Source organism: Miniopterus schreibersii (assembly GCF_964146895.1).
Source record: "Miniopterus schreibersii genome assembly, chromosome: 8".
Taxonomy (NCBI): Eukaryota; Metazoa; Chordata; class Mammalia; order Chiroptera; family Miniopteridae; genus Miniopterus; species Miniopterus schreibersii.
This window is the reverse complement of record NC_138109.1, coordinates 15,877,401-15,892,339: the sequence shown is the minus strand read 5'-3', so window position 1 is coordinate 15,892,339 and position 14,939 is coordinate 15,877,401. Positions and strand designations below refer to the sequence as shown.

The 14,939-nt window shown below is 44.1% G+C and overlaps 1 protein-coding gene across 3 annotated transcripts in view; it reads right to left on the bottom strand.

The window, feature by feature from the left end:
- GMEB1 (glucocorticoid modulatory element binding protein 1) overlaps positions 1-14,939 on the bottom strand; it is a 72,189-nt gene that overhangs the window by 28,493 nt on the left and 28,757 nt on the right. The window contains exon 1 of one of the 3 annotated variants that reach the window (XM_081145411.1): positions 14,475-14,496. The exons of the other annotated variants lie outside the window; for them this stretch is intronic. The gene's annotated coding sequence lies outside the window, so the exon portion shown is untranslated. Of the gene's footprint in view, positions 1-14,474; positions 14,497-14,939 lie in introns of those variants that run through there. 3 annotated transcript variants of the gene reach the window in all.

Genomic DNA, 14,939 nt, shown 5'->3' with positions numbered 1-14,939 from the left:
TGGTTGTGAGTGTTAAGAGAGGATATGTGAAAAGTGATCAGGAAAGTTCCTGGGGCCAGTAATAGTAATTAGCAAGTATTAAGACCTTTCTATATGACTGGGTCTTGGGGAGGATGCTTTTGTCATAACTCTCATGGCAACTCTACTAAGCTTCTTTTTCCTCCCATTTTACAGATACATAGGAAGCCAAAAGAAGTTAATCCCTCAAGGTCATATAACCTGTAAGTGGCACAACTAGGATCTAAACATAGGCTCACTCTTTCTCCAGAATCCACCTTTATAACCACTGAAATGGTTGCTGTCATTAAGAACAAATGAGGCAGTGGTGTGCAGTCACTTTTTTGAGGGGGAAGGAGAACTGCTTCCCCATCTTGCCTCCTCTATTCCCTCTCCCTTGAAGAGGTGACAGGGAGTTTTATAAATTCTTGATTCAAGGACGTGGGGCAGCCCAGGAGTAAATAATAGAACTGAATTGGGGGAGGGGGGGTCAGACGAGCTGGATTCTAGGCTAGGCTTTAGCAGCCGATGGATCTTTGCCAAGCCACCCTCTAAGCCTTGATTTCTTCATCTGTAAAATAGAGATGATTTTCCCACCGTACCCACCTCTCAGGGCTGTTTCCAGGATCAAATGAGGAGACTTAGTACCCATGTTAGTGTCTGTTGTTATGATCAAGGACTTACACATTAGCAGATGATTCTGAATATAATGGGTCATGACTGGACTCTTGACCCATGTGAACTATTTCTAGTGGGGCCATTTATATCTTTTGATTGTGCATCAAACAATCTGAACATTTACCAAGCCCTGTTCCAGCCTTTCATAAGCTCTTAGTCCACCTTCTACAGAGACAGAATTGTAAACCTACAGGATAGGACAATGTGATAGGTGTTATCGTAGAGTTATAAACAAAGCACTGAAAATGTCCAAAGGACTCTCCCTGGAGAATTACTGAAAGGCTTCACAGAAAAGGGGGTATTTGAGCCTGATCTCAAGGATGAATAGGAGTTCATCAAAGGGAACAGTAGGGAAGAGCATTCAAAAAAGTATAACGTGCAGAAACAAAGTGAGAAATGATGGGAGATAGGACTGAAGAGGGAGGCTAGAACCAAATGGTTGTCATAAGGAGTAAGGAGCCATCCTGCAGAGTGTGGGGACCCAAGGGAGGTTTAAGTCCCCTCCGACTGCACTAACACCCAGCCACAGCCCACAGGACTTGCCTGGGCCACTGTAGTAATTTCCCAGTACTCAGCAACCCTATCTACCCCACCCCAAAATGCTATTCATCCTAAGCACCTAGAGTAATCTCTAGTAATCTCCATCGAGGAACCTGTTATGTTCATTTGAGGTACTGGGATTATTTTAGGGCAAAGACCTCATCCGTAGTACGCAGCTAATATTTGATCGAATGAAAGATCAGAAAAATTATAAGATATGGACTAGAGAGGAGAAAGACCAGGAAAAGAAAGCTGTGGGGGAAACTGCCGTGATCATCCAGGCAAGAGAGAGAAGGCCATGCAGAGCAGAACCAAAACAGCAGTGTTGATGTACTCTAGACACAGTTCCAAATTGGAAGCAACAGGTGTTAGTGACTAACTGAATGTGAGGGAGGAGGGGGGCGAAAAAGAGAAAGGGACAAGCAGAAAGAGTTGGTTAGGGATTAAGGGAAAGTAGAAATGATTAGTTCCTTTGGACTTGTTAAATCTGAGGTGTTTGAAGAACATTCAAATGAAGGTGTTCAGAAAGAAGTTGGATTGACTTGTCCCCAGCAAGAGGCCAGCCCTGGAATTTGGGATGGAACCACAGAGGACATGAGTGGATAAGGTCACCCTAGAAGAGTGTGCAGAGGGAGGGGGCTAGAGGCCCAAACCTGGGGGACATTAGGCCTTGAGGAACCTGCAGAGACCAACCAGAAGAGGTGAGAAAGGTTAGGACCCTGAACAGAGGGGAGAAAGGAAACTCAGCAGTCAGGGAGTTTCCAGAAAGGGGATAGTACATACCAACAATGTCAAATATTGCAAAGATCCAGTGAGGAAAAACAAGCCACTGGATTTGGCAACTAATAGGCATCCTGATCCTCCCAGGGTGGTCACCTTGGAGGTGGGGGAGGAGGCCAGACTGTGGTGCATCAAGTGAAGGGAAGTGGCAGGAGCAGCGAGTGGAGACAATTCTTTAAATTTTTTTGATAGGAGGAACTAAGACAAAGCAATAAAATGATTATTTTAAGAGAGAAAGTCATGTAAAGTCTTTTTAATTTTTTTTCATGTAATTGTTTTTCCTGTTAATTATATGTTCACTGTAGAAAATGATAAAGTGTATGAAAGGATGGAGAAGCAGAGAAAAAAAACTTTTATTTAACATCTGGCATATTTCCTTTCAATCTTTTTTTCTCTGCATTTTTTCCCTTTACCTGGATGAATTATTTTGAAAGTACAATTCCCGTATTACACTTTTTTCTCTACTAAACACTGTGTCATAAGCATTGGAGAAAATTTGTCATTTTCTGCTTCTACTTTTTTTTAAAATATGAGACACAGTTGAATCGCCGTTCTGGCTCTATCCTACCCTCTAGCACTCTTGGAGTCTCTCTGATATCTGAGCAGACAAATTTTGTTTGGAAAATAATACTGTTTATATTGGGTGAATAAAAAAGCATGGCTCAGTGGTGAAGCATCAACCTGTGATCCAGGATATTGTGGTTTGATTCCCAGTCAGGGCACATGCCCAGGTTTCAGGCTGGATCCCCAGTTGGGGGTGTGCAGGAGGCAGCCGATCAATGACTCATCATTGATGTTTCTATCTCTCTCTCTCTCTCCCTCTCTCTGAAATCAATGAAAACATATTAAAAAACAAAAAGCTGAACAATGGAAGAGCCAAAAATAATTTGGGGGGCAGCTGGGAGGGTTAGGAGAGGCCCCAATGTGGGATGCTCAAGGCATCCAGGCCCCCCTTGGGGAGATTCTGGGTCTGAGCTGGGCATAGGCCCACAGTGGCTAAAGTTTAGAAATAGCAGAGAGCCCGGCAGGGCGTGGCTCAGCGGTTGAGTGTCGACCTGGGATCCAGGCGATCAGGGTTCGATTCCCGGTCAGGGCACATGCCCAGGTTGCGGGCTCGATCAGTGACTCTCTCATCATTGATGTTTCTATCTCTCTCTCTCCCTCTCCTTTCCTCTCTCTGAAATCAATAAAGATATTAAAAAAAAAAAAAAAGAAATAGCAGAGAAACTAAAGGGTAGTGATGCCCAGGTCTGCTGAGAGCTTGCTGGCTGCCAGGCATTGCTCTAAGCACTTTAGATTTATACAAACTCCAGGTCCTGTTATTAGCCCATTTTATTTTATTTTTAAATTTTTATTTTTTTAATATGTCTTTATTGATTTCAGAGAGAGGAAGGGAGAGGGAGAGATAGAAACATCAATGATGAGAGAATCATTGATCGGATGCCTCCTGCACACCCCCTACTGGGGATCTACCCCGAAACCCGGGCATGTGTCCTAACTGGGAATTGAACCGCAGTCTCCTGTATCGTAGGTCGATGCTCAACCGCTGAGCCACGCCAGCCGGGCTTCTTAGCCCATTTTAACGTGAGAGGTTAAGAACTTTCCCAGGTTCATACATCTGTTTATTGGCTTGATTGGATTTGAACATAGGCAGTTCTACTTAGAGCCCATTCTCCTAATGACCCCTCCACTATGGACCTTCTATCTGTGGCTACATATAGAATTACTGGGGAGATATTATAAAACATCCTACCAGGGTCCCACCCCAGATGAATTCTGTCGGGATCTCTGAGGGTAGAGCCCAGACATTAATATTTTCTAAAATGTCCCTAGATGACTCTGATGGCCAGCCAGGTGTAAAAGCCATGGCTCTGCTGGCTCTTGGGTATATTTATTCCATGCTAAGTAATAGTAACAGCAGCAACAATAATAATGGCTAGCACTGAGTGCCATGCCATTTTTAATTTTTTTAAATTTTTTAATCACCCGAGGATATATTGTTAATGATTTTAGAGCGAGGAAGGGAGAGAGAGAGAAACATCAATGTGAGAGAGAAACATTAATCAGTTGCCTCCTGTATGCACCCTGACCAGAAGTCGAACCTGTAGCCTAGGTATGTGCCCTGACCAGGAATCAAACCTGCAACCTTTGGTGTATGGAGTGCTATTCCAACCAACTGAGCTACCCAGCCAAGGCTGCAAGGCCATTTTAAACACTTTATGTTAACCTTTTTTTATTATTAAATATGTTTTTGTTGATTTCAGAGAGAAGAAAGGGAGAGAGAGAGCGAAACATCAGTGATGAGAGACAATCATTGATTGGCTGCCTCCTGCATGCCCCCTACTGGAGATAGAGCCGAACGGGGGCATGTTCCCTGACCTGGAATCAAACCATGACCTGCTTGTTCATAGGTTGATGTTCAACCATTGAGCCATACGGCTATATTAACTTATTTAATAATGGTATGAAACTAGAAATCAATCACAAGAAAAAAACTGGAAAACACATAACTTATTTAAACCCCACAGGTAGTACTAGTAGTATCTCCGTCTTACAGATAGGAAAACTGAGCTTGCATAGTTGGTAAGTGGTAGAGCGGGTACTATGGCCTAATCATTGTGATTTCCTGAGACCAGCTACTCATCGGATTAAAGGGAAAAGAAACTAACATTGCTTGAGCCCCTTCTCTGTCATGTGCTAGGAGTTTTCCCATAGATGAAATTCCAGGTAGGGAATTTGCTTTCTGGGTAGGGAGTGTTATCCCCATTTTCTGGAAGAGGCAAGACAGGCTCAGTGAAATTAAGTGGCACACCCTGAGTTACATGGCTGAGAAGCTGCGGAGCTTCCACTCCCAGTGGGTTTGTCCAAAGTCCAGGCTCTGTGCCAGGTCAAATTTTTCCTCTTCTGGGGTGCCACCTTCTGCCCATGCCAGAGTCTGAAACTCCAGTGTTGCCAGGACCAGGCCTTGAGTAGAATCTGCAGCAGTCCTGCTGGGGTCAGACCAGCCATTGGGTTCATTCCCCATCTGGAGGGCAGCAGCTCCTCTACCAGCCTACCATGGCCTTCCTAGGATGTTGGCCCAGTTGGCCAGAGCATCCAATTTGGGGGAGGAAGTAGAAACCCTGAGTTAGTTTATCTCTGGATTTGTAAATATTGATAACCAATTAAAGAAAGAAAAAAAGGCTCAAGCCTCTCTGGGCTCTACATTATCCATCTGTGAAGAAGTGTGGCCTGTGGGTCCTCAAGTGGCAGCCTCTGGTCTCTCCTACAAGGTATCTACTTCTAGCCTAGAACAGTGTTGCCAGTGCCTGGCCAGCCACTGACTGCAAACTCAACATGTCCACAACTGAATTCATAATTTCTATCCCTACCTTTCCTTAGACCCTCTCCCGCAAACCTCCTTCTCCTCTTGTCTCTTCTACCTCAGAGACAGTCACCTTCATCACTCAGTCATCTCCTGAGACCCTTCTAATACCACCCCTCTCTGAATCCCCACTTGATGAACAGCCATCATCACCTGCCTCTGTTACATGAGAGCCAGAATTTCCTAATTGCTCTCCCCGCTTCCTATCACGCTGCCTTCCAGTCTTCATTCTTAATTCCTCCAATGGCCTCATTTCTTAGAATTAACCTTGAACTCATCATGGTTTACATGACCCTACATGAGCTGGCGCTGGGATCTTCTCTTGACTCCTTTTCTTTCTGTCTCTCTGCCCCAGCCTCTCTAGCCCTCTCCAAGTTCCTGAAAAACGTAGATTTCATGGCCTTTGCCTTGCCATTTCCCCGTGGAATCCTGGAATGCTCTTCTTCCAGATTTTCAGCTGGCTCTTTCTCATCCTCTAGGTCTGGGATCCTGAGCCAAGCCTTGTCTGTTCTCACGTCTCCAATGTGTTCCCTCCCAGTCACTCTCTCCTTTATAATCCTTATTGACACCTGACCTATCTTGTTCCTTGTCTGTATCTCCCCGCCTCTCCTCCCCAATTTCCCCTCCCTTTCTACCCTCTCTTCCTCTCTACCCCTCGTCCCCCACCTCAACACACGTATACACTCTGCAATGATATATCCTTGAGAGAAGGTACAAGGTCTGTTTTATTCACAGCAGTACTCCAGCCCCTAAACATTGCCTGGCACATATAGAGCAATCAAAAAATATTTATTAAGGACTGCTTGCACTTGAGGGCCTACCTTCCCATCCTCCACAGTTTACCCCACCCTCTGCATCACAGTCTCAGGATCGAGAAGCCACTAACAGATGGGGGGTGAGTCAGAAAAGGAGGCAAAGAGAGAAAAAAGAAGTGGGTGCAAGGAAAAAAGTCCGAGATGAATCTAGACACAGTCAAGTGAATCACCTCCTCGACCCCAGCCCTACCCTCCACCACTGTCCATCACCAGGACCAAAATAAAAGTCTGACTTTCTGGTTTTGGAGTCAGAGAGGACAAGATGCAGGTCTTGCTGGCTCTGTGACCTTAGATCAGTTTCTGTCTCCACCTCAGTTTCTTTTTTATTTTTATTTATTTCATTTTTTTAATCCTTACCTGAGGTTATTTTTTCCATTGCTTTTCAGAGAGCGTAGAAAGGGGAGAGAGAGAGAGAGAGAAACATCAATAGAGAGACACATTGATTGGTTGCCTGCCACACATGCCCCAACCAGGGCTGGGGATTGAGCCTGCAACCGAGATACGTGCCCTTGGTCAGAATCTAACCTGGGACCCTTTAGTCCACAGGCTGGCACTCTAGCCACTGAGCCAAACTGGCTGGGGCTCTGCCTCAGTTTCTTAATCTGTAAAAGGAAAATGGTGATGATACCTCATGGGGTTATGAAGAGTAAATGAGGCCCTAGCCGGTTTGGCTCAGTGGTTAGAGTGTTGACCCACGGACTGAAGGGTCAGTCCAAGGGCACATACCTCAGCTGCAGGCCTAATCCCCACTCCAGTTGGGGTATGTGTGGGAGGCAACCAATCGATATGTCTCTCTCACATCAATGTTCCTCTCTCTCCCTTCCTCTTCCACTCTCTCTTAAAAAAGAGTTAATGAGGACTTAGAATACACAAAAGGACTTAGAATAATGTCCGGAATGTAGTAAGCACTCAAGAAATGCCAGCTGGTATCACTATTAATATTCTAACCGGCACCACCCACCTGCCTTATAAAACAGTCCAGTCATAGTTGCTTTGACTAGGCTCTTCTTGCTTTTGAATTTGTAGGCCAGAGGCCAGTAAACTATAGCTCCCTGGTTGTTGCCTGAGAATCTAAGAATGGTTTTCACATTTTTAAATGGTTAGCAGAAAAAAAAAATCAAAAGAATACTTTTGCCTTCTGGGTCAGGAGGCTGAGGTGTAGAGACCTTCTACAGCCCTAGAACTAGATCTTCAGCCAAGTCCCAGGTGCTTGTAGAGCGATTTCAGAAAAGAGAATCGAAAGGAGAGTGAAACATGTAGGGTAGGTCCTGAAACTTGGTGACCTGAGGCCCATCACTGTCATAAGCAAAGCCCTGGGGCTGGCCTGGTCTCCCATGGTGTTGGGATGTGAGTAGAGAGGTACTGCTGGCTTGGTAGAAAGCCTTTTCTCATCCTCTGCTCTGCCTGCATCCCCAGAGAAGGCTCCACCTTCTGTACCACCCAGATGCAAGTAGGATCCACAGTAAGGAGGGAAATCACAGAGAACAAGAGGTCCCCACCTTGGGCTTAGACTCAGATGTGGAGAGGGTGCAACTCACTGCTTAACCTTGCTGTGCCACACACCCCCATACCTCAGACTGACTCAGTAAAGTGGGACACCCCTTGTAGCAGTTGCTACCGGCTTTGCTCCCCATCCTCCCATCAAGAAGATAAGTTGTAGCTCAGCTGACATAGCTCAGCTGTTGAGCATTGACCTTATGATCCAGGACATCTTTGTTCAATTCCCACTCAGGGTACATGCCCGGGTTGTGGGCTCAATCCCCAGTGAGAGGTGTGCAGGAGGCAGCAGATCAATGACTCGCTTATCATTGGTGTTTCTATGTATCTCTCTCCTCCCTTCCTCGCTCTGAAATCAATAAAGATGTATTTAAAAAAAAAAAAAAAGTAAGTTGTAGCCCTAGCTGGTTTACCTCAATGGTTAGAGTGTCAGCCTGAGGACTGAAGGGTCCCGGGTTCGATTCTGGGAAAGGACATGTACCTTGGTTGCAGGCTCCACCCCAGCCGGGGTGAGAGCGGGAGGCAACCGATCAGACACATCGATGTCTCTCCCTCTCCCTTTCCCTCTCCCCCTCCCTCCTCCCTCCTCCCTCCTCCCTCTCCCTTACACTCTCTCTGAAAAGCAATGGGAAAAAATATCCTCAGGTGAGGATTTAAAAAAAGAAGATAAGTTGTAAATAAACACTGGACTCCTCATAGCTTCTCTCTCTACACCACCCTTGCTATTCTGGTCTCTACACGTAAGTGTTACTGGTTCAAGGTACATATGCCCAATGCTTCAAAGGCCAATATTCAAAATGTCAGAATTTTACTGATCGAGAAGGTACCAGCTCAAGAAGATGGGGGGCTTTAGAGTTTTCTCAAATCCATCTTAGGAGAGCCCAAAATTCAGGCTTCTTTTATGTCAAGGGAAGGGAGAATAGGTGGGGCAAGAAGTGTGTGAAGACCTCGAACATCTAGGTGTCAACAGGAATCCAAGGAAGAGCAGGAAATCTTTAAATCTCATTTTTCCCAGTCCATTGTCCCCCTGCTAAGCTGCGTCTGGTCTGGAGGCTCCTACAAATCTTTGCCCAAAGCTCAAGCCTCACCCGGCCAAGGATGCTCAGTGGTTGAGCGTGGCCCCATGAACCGGGAGGTCACAGATCAATTACTGGTCAGGGTACATGCCCCAGTTTTGAGCTAGATCCCCAGTAGAGGGAGTGCAGGAGGCAGCTGATCAATGTTTCTCTCTCATAGATGTTTCTCTCTCTAAATTAAAATCAATAAAGAGCCCGGCCGGGTGTGGCTCAGAGGTTGAGCATCGACCTAGGATCCAGGCAATCGGGGTTCGATTCCCAGTCAGGGCACATGCCCAGGTTGCGGGCTAGGCAGCCGATCAATGACTCGCTCATCATTGATGTTTCTATCTCTCTTTCTCTCCCCCTCCTTTCCTCTCTGAAATCAATAAAGATATATTTTTTAAAAATAAATAAATAATAAAATCAATAAAGACATTTTAAAAAAACAAAAAACCCTTCAAGCCTCTAGCAGAATTTCTCTAATAATTATCATATCTATAGCAGGAGCTATTTGTCTGAAGTCCATGGGAGAAATGAAGATTAGAATTAAGATAGGGTCAGAGAGGGCAGCATTTCATTGTTATGTAAGATTTCCCCTAATAAAATAAAATTTTAAAAAAGTTTTCACACAAAGCTGCTGCTCTCCCCTGACAGGGCCCACCTGGCCTGGCATCTCTGCATCCTACCTCCTCTGCTTCCAGCCACTAGTTGGCGCTGCTGAATCAGGCCCCGCTTCCCTGGCCCTATTGAGGTTGGTGGCCCCCTTAACTCCTGGTCCGGAACAGGTACCAGCAGTATCTGTAAGAACAGATTTCCATCAAGACCAACATCCCTGCCCGGCTGGCGTAGCTCAGCAGTTGAAAGTCGACCTAGGATCCAGGAGATCAGGGTTCGATTCCCGGTCAGGGCACATGCCCGGGTTGTGGGCTCGATTAATGACTCTATCATCATTGATGTTTCTATCTCTCTCTCTCTCCCTCTCCTTTCCTCTCTCTGAAATCAATAAAGATATATTAAAAAAAAAAAAAAAAAGACCAACATCCCTTTCATCCTTCTTAGGAGGCAGGACTGACTGGAATGAAGTAAAACTGGCAGGAATAAAGGTATGGAAACATGTGCCTGATCTATAAGGAAATTCTCTTCCAAATCATATTATTATACAGACACTGTTCCTAATGAGAGAAGTGACTTATTTTCACCATCCTTTTTAATTTGTTTTCTTATGTGTTTACGATTTAAAATTTTTCTTATTTGGTAGAAATAATTTTGATAATATCAGCTGAATTTAGCCTGTAAAAAGGCGAAATATGCAAATAAAGAGAAATAGATTGTACAAATTCTATATAAAAAAGTAAAAACAATACTATTTCATGACATGTGACAATTATATGAAATTTAAATTTCAGTGTCCATAAAGTTTTATTGGAACACAGCTGTGCTCAATTGTTTATATATCATCTTTTGCTGCTTTGCAACAGTAGAGTTGAGTGGCTAGCAAAAACTATCTTGCCACAAAACCTAAAATATATACAGTACTATCTGGCTCTTCATAGAAAAAGTTTGCTGATACCTGGGGTAGGTAATTTTTCATTTCTTTTGCTTTATAAAAAACATAGCAATGAACACCCCAGGCCTAAGACCAGGCCTCAGTGGAGTCTTCAGGCTTCCCTGTGTCTTGCCAACCCAATAGTTTCACTCTGGCCATCTTGGCCTTTTTTGGACCCCAGCACATTCTCCACCTTCAAGGTTTTGCCTTTACTTAAACAGCTCTTCCCTCCCACTTTGCCTGGCTGTCTTCTATTTATTCTTTAGGTTTTAGCTTCAAACTCTTTGCCTCAGGAAAGCTTTCCCAGACATCCCACTCCTAGCCCAATTCAATGTTGTCCTCCCTTTGATATTCTTTCCTTCACTAAATTTAAGCCTTATGAAGTCAGGCACTGAGTTCATTGGAGTACAGTATACATTTACTCTTAGAATGAATGAACCCTTACCACTAAATCTCTTAAACATAATCTTACATAGGAGGATGCATTCTTAGGAGATGGAATATCTGTTGCTGAATTGCTGTCCAGAAAGGTTGTCTAGCTGGCTAGCGTGGTTCAGTGGTTGAACATGGACCTATGAACCAGGAGGTCACGGTTTGATTCCCAGTCAGGGCACATGCCCAGGTTGTGGGCTCGATCCCCAGTTGGGGACGTGCAGGAGGCAGTGGATCAATGACTCTCATCATTGATGTTTCTCTCTCTCTCCTTTCCTCTCTCTGAAATCAACAAAGGTGTATTTAAAAAACAAAAACGGAAAAGTTCTACCAGCAGTAAGAGAGTGCTACTTAACTGGTGTTTTTAAACTATTGCCTCTTTTTTTCTTTTTAATATGTCTTTATTGATTTCAGAAAGAGGAAGGGTGAGGGAGAGAGAATCATCAATGATGACAGTCACTGATCAACCGCCCCATGCACGCCCCTCACTCCGGTTGGAGCCCTAAAAACCTGAAAACCGGCATGTGTCCTGACCCGGAAGGGAACCGGGGTCTTCTGGCTCCTAGGTCGATTGCTCAACCGCCCAGCCCAGCCAGGCTAGCCCAACTGCCTTTACTTTTTTAAAAAACAAAAATTACATAAATACCTAGTCAGCTTTGGGGAAGAGATAAGTGTTCTGCTGAAAAATGAACAAACCTTACCAAACCAGCCTTAGTTGACCCCGTCAAGTTTAGTGGTAAGCATCTAGCAGATGTAGGTACACCCATTCGGCCTCTATGAAACACCCCTTGTTTAACTTGTCTTCCTCGTCTAAACTAGAAAAAAACTACAGTTTCACACAAAAACGTTATCAAACGTCCTCCACTCAAAAAAAAAAAGCATTCCGAAGACATAAACTTCCCTTTTTCTCCTTTTGTACTTCAAAGCACGGGCGCCAGGACCAACGATCACTAGCTGCCCTAATGCCAAAAAATTATGCTTCCGAAATCTCTTGATGTCGATTCCGCACATAGAACAATCGAGCTGCTCTATGTGTGCCACACACGACAGAAGCCCTTTTTGCCCGATAGGGCCGGGAAGCAGGGTGGCAGTGTTGGCGAATCCCCATTTTGATAAAAGTGAAAAAAAAGTGTATACAAGTTCCTGCTCCATGCTCCAGAAATCGAGGAGGAAATTTCAAGACCTTCTGAGTCAGAGGGAATTCTTCACAAGGAGACTATGATTTATCTTTTAATTTTTATTTAGAAGCAAAGGCAAGAACATGAGATGATATGCAAATAAGCGCAGTGTTTGCTGGGAAGATATCTTGGGGCGCAGAGGAAGGGGCGGGGAAAAAGGGTTGCGGGAGGGAACGGAGCTTTCTCCGCCGCAGTGGTGGGGGGTTGCTCCTGCCGCCTTCTGTGTGAGAAAACCCTCTTCTCTGGGGCTGTAGCTACCCATTTGGGGAAACACGAATCCCACCCGATTAAAATCGAAAATGCACAAACGTGCGCCTCTCCTTCAAGCGGCCCCAGCACTAGAGCACTGAAGGCGCAGGATCATTGTAAGAGCAAAAAACCCAGCAGCCTGTCTTTCCTCATTACAACGGATTAGCAGAATGTGGTGTGGTCATAAAGTGGAATGCAGTCTGCTGCCCTTTCAAGGAGTGTAGACATCAAAAAAACTGATGGTTGGAGCATCGTCCTGTACACCAAAAGTTTGAGGTTTCGATTCCAGGTCAGAGCACATACCTAGGTTGCAGTCCTCCCTGGGTGGGGGCACGTAAGGAAGGCAACATAGCCATGCCCCCCCCCCAATTAATTTAAAAAAGAATAAATCCTCAGGTGAGGGTTAAAAACAAACACTGACAAGAGGTGCAGAATAAGGTACGGCATGATACCATTAACGAAGGAAAAAGCAATACTACACTTGGAAAGATTTAAGTAGATCTTTATCAACAGATATAAAAATAATTGAGTGAAAAAGGTGTTGAATAGGGTACCAGGTGCCTAATGATACCATTAATGTGATAAAGAGCACACACATATGTGCTCTCTAAGACCCAGTGTTGTTTTCTACAGCCCCACATTTGTGTGTACTTTTTAAAAAAAGATCTGGAAGAACACACATCAATGATTACCTCTGAAAAAGAAAGAGGGGATCAGGCTGGTGAGCCATGGCACATAAGACTTTAGATTGACCTATAATGTTCCAATTTTTAAATAGCATAATGGAAAAATGGAAAGAAAAAAAAAAAGCATAATGATTATCGTGTAATTTAAAATATTTTAACAATATAGTCCTTGCTTTCTATATTTTCCCCACATATTTCATTTTTTTAAAGTTAGGTTTATTGAGGTATAATTTACATGCAGTAAATTCATTTTTTAGGCTCAGCGGTTGAGCATGGACATATGATCCAGGAGGTCACTGCTGGATTCCCTGTCAGGGAACATGCCCAGATTGCAGTTTGGATCCCCAGTAGGGGGCGTGCAGGAGGCAGCAGATCAATGACTCTCATCACCAGGGCCTGTGCCCTGACCTGGAATCCAATGACAACCTCCTGGGTCATAGGTTGATGCTCAACCGCTGAGCCAGACCAGCCAGGCGAAACTAATATAATATTAAATGTCAACTGTAATAGAAAAAAAAATTTTAAATGTCATCATTCACATATACTTCATTTTAAATATAGAAACAAAAGGTATGTGGTAATTATAAAGAAATCAAACAGTACAGAATTATAAGAATGCTTTCCTCAAACTATTAACAGTTTAGTGTTCATCTGGCCAGACTATTTTCTATGTATGTATACATTATATAGATTTTTTTAAACAAAAAATATAGATTGTTAGGCCTTTAACTTTCCTTAATATATTATAGTATGTGGAGGTCCCTGACCTCTACAAAGTAGAAGCTGCATGAGGAGTCATGTAAACAGCTTATCCTATAATATGAAGCAGGTGTATAGTATACATATGGACACTGTTAATTGTGTCTGTTGGGGACTCCACCAGTCATCTAAAAACAAATCATCTGAACTCTGCTTAACCCTCCAATGGCTTTCCATTGCACAATAAATGAAATCCTATGTCCCCAACATAGCCTACAAGGTCCTGCCTGAGCTGACCCCTGTGCCTGCCTGTCCCACTTCATTGCCTGCCACTTTCCCTGTCACCCATTAATCTCCAGCCAACCTGGCCATCTTGGTCCTTGAGTAAGCTGTTTCATAGTTCAGGGGCCTCCATCACTCAGCTAGATAAATCTAGTTTATTCTGGTATTCTCTCTTTTTATATTTTTGTGTACTTGCAAGTAATCTGTTTCCCACTTCAGAATGTAAACTGTAAGGATACATTGTCTGTTTTATCTATTAATAGAAACCCAGCACCTAGCAAAAAGTTTGACACACAATAAGCAGTCTATTTGTTGAATGAATGTACATTTAAACCGGGTCTTACATGTACAGAAATGCAAAAATAAAAAATGGTATGCAGTGGCCGGGAAGTAAGACTAGGAAGATGGCTTGGAGCCTAATGGTGAAGGGGCTTGATTCTCCAAATTTGGATTGGTGGCAGTATAAGGGTGGATTGGAAATTTGGTGGGAGGAGGATGGGAAAATATAAAGACTGGGAGGACAGGTTGCTGCACTAATCCAGCTGGGAAGCAGCTCTTCCCCATTCCTGCTGGCAGTCACAGCCCTTTTTACATTCCTTTATGTTTCTCCAAAATAGTGTGGACCTGGGCTCCAGAAAGGGACTTCGGGTGGAACCAGGTCTTGTTTACATACCTAGCATCGGGTAAATGCAGCAGTTCTCACCAAGCATTTGAAGGATGAAAGAGCTGAAAGAATCAGTTTAATGGTTAGAGCACAGGTTGAGGGTTTGGAGGATTAAAAAAAATAATCAAGTGTGTCATCTCCATCTGCAGCCCAGCCTAGGCTCTCCTGTTACTTCTATGCTCTTCCTTGTTTCATCGGCCTAAGTACACTTCTGCTGTAGCCAATAAATTCTTGCTTTCTTTTCTACAACCCCCCCAAAAAAAACTTACTAGCTAGGACCTTCTTTCTCTCACAGGTTTCCTTTACTCTTTCTTTTCCATCACCATTTATCCCCCCTATACCCTCTTCCACCTCCACCCACCTCACATGTCTCCTTTAAACCATTAAAAGACTTCTTGGCGCCCTAGCCGGTTTGCTCACTGGTTAGAGCGTCTGCCCGGGATCCGAAGGGTCTCAGGTTCGATTGCAGCCAAG